This window comes from Chrysochloris asiatica, unplaced genomic scaffold (assembly GCF_000296735.1).
Source record: "Chrysochloris asiatica unplaced genomic scaffold, ChrAsi1.0 scaffold00086, whole genome shotgun sequence".
Taxonomy (NCBI): Eukaryota; Metazoa; Chordata; class Mammalia; order Afrosoricida; family Chrysochloridae; genus Chrysochloris; species Chrysochloris asiatica.
In genome coordinates this window covers 2,396,356-2,405,471 of record NW_006408604.1, presented here as the reverse complement: position 1 = coordinate 2,405,471, position 9,116 = coordinate 2,396,356, and positions in this window count along the sequence as shown.

Below are 9,116 nucleotides of genomic sequence, written 5' to 3'. Positions count from 1 at the left end.
TTTTGTATCCCTTAAAAGATTACCAAATGAGGCCACAGAATTTGGATAGTGTGTCAATTTATTCCACTTAACACATTATATGTAACCCCCAATTAATTGACAGTTGACATGAATATATTTCTGATAAAACCTCCTCACCTAATACATTTTAAATTTCAATACTAGTTGGGGGAAAAAAAGGATTTGTACTAACAAAATCAATTTCTTCTTTCAGTTAAAGAAAGAACATGGAAAATATACTTTTTGAAAATGTCACTTGTTTTATATTCATGTATCATGTATTAAGGAGTCCTGATGTGGCACTGTAGGATAAGCACTGGGCAGTCAGGTCAGTTTGAACTGCAAGGTCAGCAGTTCAAACCCACCAGATTCTCCTTGGGAATCCTACACAGGGTTGCTATGAGTTGGAACTGACTCGATGGCACTTAACAACATAACAATCATATATTAAATAAGCCTTATTGTTCTATTTTACCCTCAAATTTTTAATTATCCAAGTGCAGTAATATATGTGTGTTACTAAGTGCTTAAAATCTTAATTGTAATTATACCTGAACTTCTGATGAATAATCAGGGACAGCAAAGACATGCCTGAACAGGAAAATCAGCACATAATTAAGTGGCATCTGTGTCCTGTGTATTACAATATCATAAAGTTCTAAGTATGACTACTTTGTATTGCACAATTATTTAGAGCACTCTTTTTTTTTTTTTTCAATGATATACAAATATGATAAGGACACAACTTATTTTTTTTCACTGGCCACTGAACATTCAGAGAATGTTACGAGAACCTCATTTCTTCCCACAGCAATTTCTATCCCTAACCGTATTGCCCAACAAAGACCAGATTTTCCAAATAGCATGTTCTGCAGGTTTGCAACAATAATAAGTCAGTCATTAGGAGTTCTGTACTTACATCACAGTTTATCTGAGTGGTTTGTTGACCCGAATACAAGTGAGTATACTTAAAATTATAATACCCAAAGTCTCATACTTCAACAGTTTGCTTTTATTTACATGTTCTGCAGTATCCATTTCAAATAATTAACTAATTACCAATTGTTTTTCCCCAAAATCTTTCTGGGATCAGCAAATCATTCTTAAAGAAATGTTTGTGGGGTCGTTTTTTAAAAGGAAGTTGTAGTACCCCATTGGGACTTTCCTACCCCTGCTTCAACTGGACTAGAAGTGGCTCTTACATATAATTTTATATATTAAAAAACAAACAATGACATGTTAAAATATGAGAAGCAAAACTCATTTATGCAATTACTAAGTCTGTTGTCTATGTGAGAAAACATAAGGGTAGAGGTACTGTAGTGTTAAGTGCTGTTGAGTCGATTCCAACTCATAGATACACTATATAGGGTGTCCAAGGAACAGCTGGTGGTTTGAACTGCTGAACTTGCAGTTAGCAGTCCAGCACTTATCCTACAAAATATTTGTTGTTGTGTTGCGAAGTGCCGTTGAGTCCGTTCCAACCCATTGCGACCCCAAATACGGTTTCCGAAGAACAACTGGTGAGCTTGAACTGCCAACCTTGCAGTTCAAACGGCTTTGCAGTCTGGCGCATTAACCCATAGCGCCACACCAGGATCCTACAACCTAGTACTGTACTGTTATTCAATGATCTATCTATATTTTAATACCCGGAGACCTGTTTGGAAAATATGAAAATGTAACTTTTATTTATATTTATTAAGGTTGGATCTATTTTCCATTAGAAAAAGTTGATTTTGGTAAATGAATTAATAATTAGAATCCCAAACTCAATTTAACAAAATTTTGCAGAAGAAGTTTGGTGATAACCAAAAGTAAAGATTTAACTGATATGTCAATGTGATAGCTTTTTAAGTAGAAGTAAAATATTTATTCTTTTTTACTAAGGCAAGGCAATTGAGCTAAAGTATATGACCAGGTTCTGAAAATTGTCCCTCAAGTATGGCAGATATTTTATTCCCTTCTACCCAACAACCTCCTCCACATTCAGGTTAATTTCCAGATATTTTTTCCCAGAATGATTTCTTGGGGCTACATGTCTCCTGCTTTGACACAGGATGCTGTGGCTCCCATAATGTTAAATATATTCTCTGGGGTGGCCAGACCTCAGCTGAGGGCAAATCATTCTCAGAATCATTGCTCTGTTCCCATGACCTGGACCTGATTAAACAAATTACAGTGGCAAGCCCAGGAGTATTCCTCCAACCAGTTAGGCAGAAACTTGGGAACTAAACAAGAGACAAGTCACAAAGAAAACCAACAAAGTGCAGATAATTTTTTCAGGCAGAAGGGAAGAAAATTGACACTATAAACAAGGGGCTGAATTCTTTAAGCCTGCATAGTGAAGGTGAACAACAGCATGAAGCAAATAAAACATCATAAAATGACAAGCAATTACAGACTCTGCAGTAAGGAGATGAGCAAACCTGATATATTAGCCAGTTCAAATGTTTCAATGACAAAAATCTATGTGCATAACAAAAGAAATAGAATAATAATCAGAGCTTAAATTCCATACCAAAAACAGACCCTCAACACAACTTTTCCTGCCTATGTTTTGTTTTCATAACTCATTTTCTTTCTGTGTCTCTAGGTCAAATTGGCTGTTCCATTTTCCTTTAAAAGTTCATCACCCCAAAATCAATTTCACTGGTTAAAATAAGCACTTTATTTTATTTTCCACAATTTGTAAACATAAAAGTTTCCTGGAAGCCTGTTTGTTTCTTTCCTTCATAAATGTTTATCATCTCCAAGTTAACACAGACTGAAAATCCACTTCAATTTGGTTAAAAATGAGTTTAACTAACATTAAAAATTTAAATAACATACCCAACTCACTGCAATCAAGTTGATTCCTCTATAAAGTTTCCAAGGACTGTAAATCTTCAAGGGATCAGAAAGACTCATCTTTCTCCTATGGAGCAGCTGGTTGGTTTGAACTGCCAACCTTGTGGTTAGCAGTCCAATGTTTATTCTATAACGCCACCAGAGCTCCTTTCTTAAATAATATTTGTTGTTGTTAAGTGTCATCAAGTCCGTTCTGACCCATAATAACCCTGTATAGGGTTTCCTAGGAGCAGCTGGTGAGTTTGAACCACCAACCTTGCAATTCAAAGTAACTTTGCAGTCCAGCGTATAAACTCACAGAGCCACACCAGGACTCCCTTGCAAAGCCGTTTGAACTGCAAGGTTGGCAGTTCAAGCTCACCAGCTGCTCCTTGGAAACCCTATACAGAGTCACTATGAGTTGGAACGGACTTGACAGTATTTAACAACAACAATTAAATCACTATAGGTACCTATGCATTCCGCACAGAGCCCTGGTGGCACAGTGGTTAATTAAACTCTCAGCTGCTAATCAAAAGGTCAGTTGGTTCAAACCCACCAGCCTCTCTGGTAGAAAGATGAAGCAGTCTGCTTCTGTCAAGATTGCAGTGTTAGAAATCCTATGGGGCAGTTCTACTCTGAGTTAAAATCAACTCTATAGGGTTTGTTTGTTTTTTCTCTTTGATAAACTGTTGGTTAAATTTTGGGTCCGTATGAGGTATCTTTTACTATATTCTAGAATTCCAAGATTCAGGGGGGTTGTAAAGTGGCAATGGTGAATTTGGGGATCTGGTCTCCCAAAAGTATCTAAGGCTCTACCCCTGATTCTATAATGGCTGCCAGGTGGATCACCTCCACCATGGAGCAGCACCATTCGATGGTCAAAGCAGGACCATAGTGAAGTGCAGATGCTCTTCGATGATCATTCTCTTCTGGTAGGTAGCATCAACATAACCATAAATATGGGAGTTCCCAGAGCCTCCGTTGGCAAAGGACTGCCTTATCATCATACCTACCATGGATACTCAATACACCTGCTCTCCTTCTTGGGGGACCCAGCCTGCAATGATGATTCTTACCATTTGATTTTGCCATTTGATCCATACACATCTCTTCTTAAAGGCCGGCAACTGTGTGCACCAGCCGTTTTCCACAGAGAAAGATGAGGCTTTCTGCTCCTGTAAAGATTTACAGCCTCGGAAACCTTATCCAGGATCGCTATGAGTCGGAACTGACTCACGGCATATAACCACCACCATCACTACCATGGAGATTTCCTGGTATTCCCAATGGGGGTGAAAGCCTAGGCCCCCAAGCCGCTGCACGCGAGCTCCTAGAGCAGCCACTAAGGAGGCTGCCATCCTCCTTCTCAGGTGCTGCCACCTCCATAGGGCTTTCTAGGCTGGGAAGTTCATGGCTCTGTTTCATGCCCTCATTCTTGGTTCTGCTGCTGCTGCTTCTCTGTCACTCCTCCAGTTCCACAGCTTTCTGTCCCTGGGTTGAGGAAGTTCAATGGGTAGGTATTTCAGGGTCCATAGGACACTTCCTGCTTCTGAGATGATTCATTTTAAACCCCTGCTAGAGTTTCACGTTTTTACAAGTGCAATTAACTCTGCTAATATCCAAAGCTCAATCATGTCATACTGTCTGTATCTTCTCCCACTTCCTCTTATCCAGATCCAGCAGCTAGGAGTTACAGAATATGCTAGAAGAGCCATTAGATAATTCACTACACCACAGTTAACTTCATATAAGTAATTGAAAAGTAGTCATCAGCTAAAGAAACCTAACAGAATGATTAAATCATCACGTAAAGACTATTTTGAATGTTTATAAATGGGGCAATAAAAGAATAATGATCCATTATAAAATAAAAATTCTTATTGTTAAATGTTTATTAACAGCAAAGCATTTAATCAGAAGCTTTTAACACAATTTTTCCCTCAGACAATGTCTACTACAGTAACCTTCTTTGGGTAGTTTATATACTTTGAAAAGGTATCTATATGATATCTATATTCTGAAGAGAAAATATTTAAATCTATTTTAAATTGCCTATGCTAAATTATTGCTCTTCCTCACCTGCTCAATTACTGTACTAGCCCCTAAAAATAACACTGTTTACAACTTAGTATACTAAATGTTCACATATGCAAAATTTATAGGTAAATGGAATAATTTTGGAAATTTAAAATACATAATTCAAATCATCAATATATATGGAATACCAGATGCCAGACACCAGAGAATACAACAGACTAACAAAACTTGGTCACTGAAAACAAGAAACTTACAAGAACTACTTCTACATGTATAGAAATACTTATAGTCTGAATTTATATTTAGTGGATAAACATTTGGGGCTGATTCATCAGTACCTTACACCTTTTCTGATTATGGAAACATATAGAGATGGTCCCTATGACTGCCCTACCCACTAGTCCCAGTATCACAGGTGGGAAATATTAGTACTGCCCAAATTCGACCTATATTTGGAATAGGGATTCAGGCTTTTATAAATTCACTCTGGGTTATGTGTCAGATATACTCAGGAACTGAGAGCACTGGGTTGGCTAGGCATGATGCTAGGGTTATCAGATAAAATACAGAGCATCATATATTTTTATTTGGTAAATCTGTAAAACCTATTCAATGTGTCACATGAAAATGGAATTAAAGAAGATACTCTGCAGACAGACAAAGAAAACTAAAGACTATTAAATGTTTAGAGGGGAGGGTATGAGATTAAGACAAAAAACCATTGTATCAAAAAATTATTTTTAAAAAACAGACCAAATCAATTGCCTTGGAATGTATTCAAACTTAAGGCAAACCCAAGTGGTACAGAATTGGACTATATTCCACAGAGTTCAATGGCTGTGACCTTTCATGTGAAGTTCCTTTTAATCTTTAAGATTTTTATGTAATCAAGCACTTGAGTGTTTGTGCCACTGACAACTTTCCAGCCCCCAGCTCCTGTTCTTTGGGAGATATGGCTATAATTCGTATCCTTAAGTTCTGTGAGATGTCCGTTTTATTTAGAAGAGATGTTTCTTTTCTTTAGATAATTTAGAGAAATCTTATATCAAACATGGCAGATGAACAATGAAGGCAGGGGAAGACTTAGGGAGATATGCATGGGCTAAATGGAACAGAGGTAAATAGTGATTTATACACAACCTTGGAACAACAGTGTTCTGTGAATAGATACATGGATCGAGACATAGTCTGACTGGGTAAAGGAGGGGCGAAATGTTTATGTGTTTGACTGTGTTGTGAATATTTGTTTCCGCTGGTGTGGAAACCTGATACAAGGTTGCCTTTAATTGTAAGTGATTCAACAGCACTAAACAACAACAAAAACAACTATTGTAAAATAGACATTTATTTGTGATAGAGATGAATATTAGGAATTATGATTACAGAAAGCTCATAATCCCTTCTTCAGCCTTTAAATTATTAGATTTGCAGAAAGGGGACATAGAATGTGCCCAGTGAAATAGGATTCTTGGTAAGCTTTGATAAAGTATGGGGCCTTAGGTGGAATCCTGAGCCCCACCCAAAACCTTCTGAGTTGGGACATTTCCACTTGAAAAGACATGCAGACCAATCCAGAACTTTTGGAGAACAGATGATTCTTATTGAAAGAAAGACCTGCAGAAAAAAGTAGACAGTTTGGCTGTTTGAATTTCCAGTCAGCTATTTGCTTTGGAAGCATCATAGCAAGAAAAATCAGCCCACCAGGGAAACCCCCCTTCTAGAATTGAAACTCAAAGGGAACCCAACAGCAGCCTAGTATGCTTGCTGGTGACTACCTGGCTCCATTTGTGAGTGGAAATGGGGGAAATGCAGCAATGAAGACATGGGCTGAATTTGGCCACATTCTATTGTTGACCTTGAGATGAGAGTGAGAAGAGGAAGGGCTGGTTGGTCTAAAGTTTGGGGAGATGTATGTACTACTGAGTCCATGAGCACTGACCTAGTCTCTGGGGATTAGGGCTGAGAGTGAAGCAGCCAGCTGGTGTGATGTGCAAGGAGGTGTGTGTGAACTCCCAAACCAGCAGCTAGTACCCATTTGACTTAGCTTGGATGGCTAGCTGACCAGAACTCAGCCAGATGAAGATAACGATGTTTAATGCTGTGAACAAGTGTAAATTGCTACAATTTGATAAAGTGGACTTTTATTTATGGATGCAATTGCTGAAAATTCAAACCAGAATATGGAAGGATTCTTCATACCAAGGAAGAAGCTTATTTCCTCAGCATACTGGATTAATAGGGAAAAGTAATTTAGGCATCGGCTGTATGTCAAAAATGAGGGGTGGGGGCTAATTAAAAAGGCATGAAGTGTCTGGCTTATAAGTTTTCATGAATGTGCTTAGTTTCCGATAGAATCCCCATTGAATAGTTTTCCTCCTTTCCAGAGGGATCTGGTAAAAGGGGAGGGAGGATGATAGTGATAGGATTTTATGACTCAATTGTAACTGTTAGCAGGATTAACTGTGATTATCGCAACTGTAATTGTAAAAGATTTGTAACTAAAAGTGGTGAGCAGTTAATATATCATTTCAGAAACAGATGATCCCAGCACCATCAAGAAGAAAGAGCATGAGCGGACTGTGAGATCCTTACCTAGAAAAGCAATGATAGCAGACATAGTGACAGAGGCAGTGGCATGGAGAGGCAGTGTAGCTGTAGGCTCTAGGCCCAAGGACTAAGAAGTAAGGCTATGTGCCTGTGGGCAGAAGGCTGACATGCAGAATATGTCCTTTGGACATTTAAATGAATATATATTTTTGTTTTGTATGCATACATCAAATATTTTTTCTTTGTTTATTTGTGAAATATAAGATGTAAATGGGGAGCCACAGGGAGGAAGTAGGATAACTGCTATTGCAGGGAGGGGACTGTAATCATTTAGATGAAACAAAGTGTTTAATTTGTTGAATGTAATGCTGATGATCTTGTCTATAAGCCTCCACTCAATTCACAATAAAAAATTAAGGGGAAAAAAAAGGAATAAACTCATTTCATGTACTTCCCCCTCCCCTCCAATGTTAGTTTAAATGTTGTCCAATAGATTAAAAGTACAAAGTGGGCAAGGTTAATCTTTAGATATTATTGATTTACATTATACTTATTCTTCCACTTCCCATTTATGCCTCTTTCCTCCCCCCTTTCCCTTCCCTTCCATATCCTCCCACCCTCCCTCATACTTTTTCCCTTTTCTTCAACTTGAGGAAAAAGTCACTAACACCTGACTGTGAATTAGTTGAAAGTGCTATCCACACTTGGAAAATTTGCATTTTAAAAGAAGACCTTAAAAGGGGAAATTCAATATAACATTTTAGGCTTGCTATGAGCAACAACCATGTATAATGCTGGGGTTTATATTAAATTAATATCTCTTGATAGATTAGGTACAGATCAGCAAGCAAAATCTTCAAGAAAAACACCTGTTGGCCTGGTTCATTTTACTGTAACTGGACCTGAGGCTAAAGAACCTTGTGACACAATGGTTAAAGCTGCTGACCAAAAGGTCAATTGTTTGAAAAAGTTGGCAGTCTCTCAATCCCCAATTTCAAATTTTATTACATGGCTACAGTGGTCAAAACAGCCTAGTACTGGTACAATGAAAGATACATTGATCAATGGAACAGAATCAAGAAATTAACCCATCCACATACAGCCAAATGATTTTCAACAAAGTGCCTAGGCATATTACATGGGGAGGAGATAGTCTCTTCAACAAATGTTGCTGGCAGAACTGGAAAGCGATATGCAAAAGAATGAAACAAGACCTTTACTTCATAGCCTATACAAAAACAAACTCAGCATGGATTAAAGATCTAAATGTGAATCCCAAAATTATGAAGTTCATCAATGAAAAAATAGGGACAAATGTGAGGGCGCTAATTCAGGGCATATACAGACTACCTAATATTTTGAAAAGTACACAAACAAAAGTAGACAAAATAGGTGAATGGGACATACTAAAAATTAAAAATTTATGTGCATCAAAAGGCTTCACCAAAAGAGTAAAAATGGAACCCACAGAATGGGAAAAAATCTTTTGCAATGATACATCAGATAAGGGACTCATTTCTAAAATATATAGGAAACTACAACACCTCTACAAGAAAAAGACAAATAGCCCAATTTTAAAATGGGCACAGGACATGAACAGACACTTCACCAAGGTAGAAATCCGGGCAGCCAACAAACACATGAAGAAATGTTCACGATCACTAGCCATCAGAGAAATGCAATTCAAAACAATAATGAGA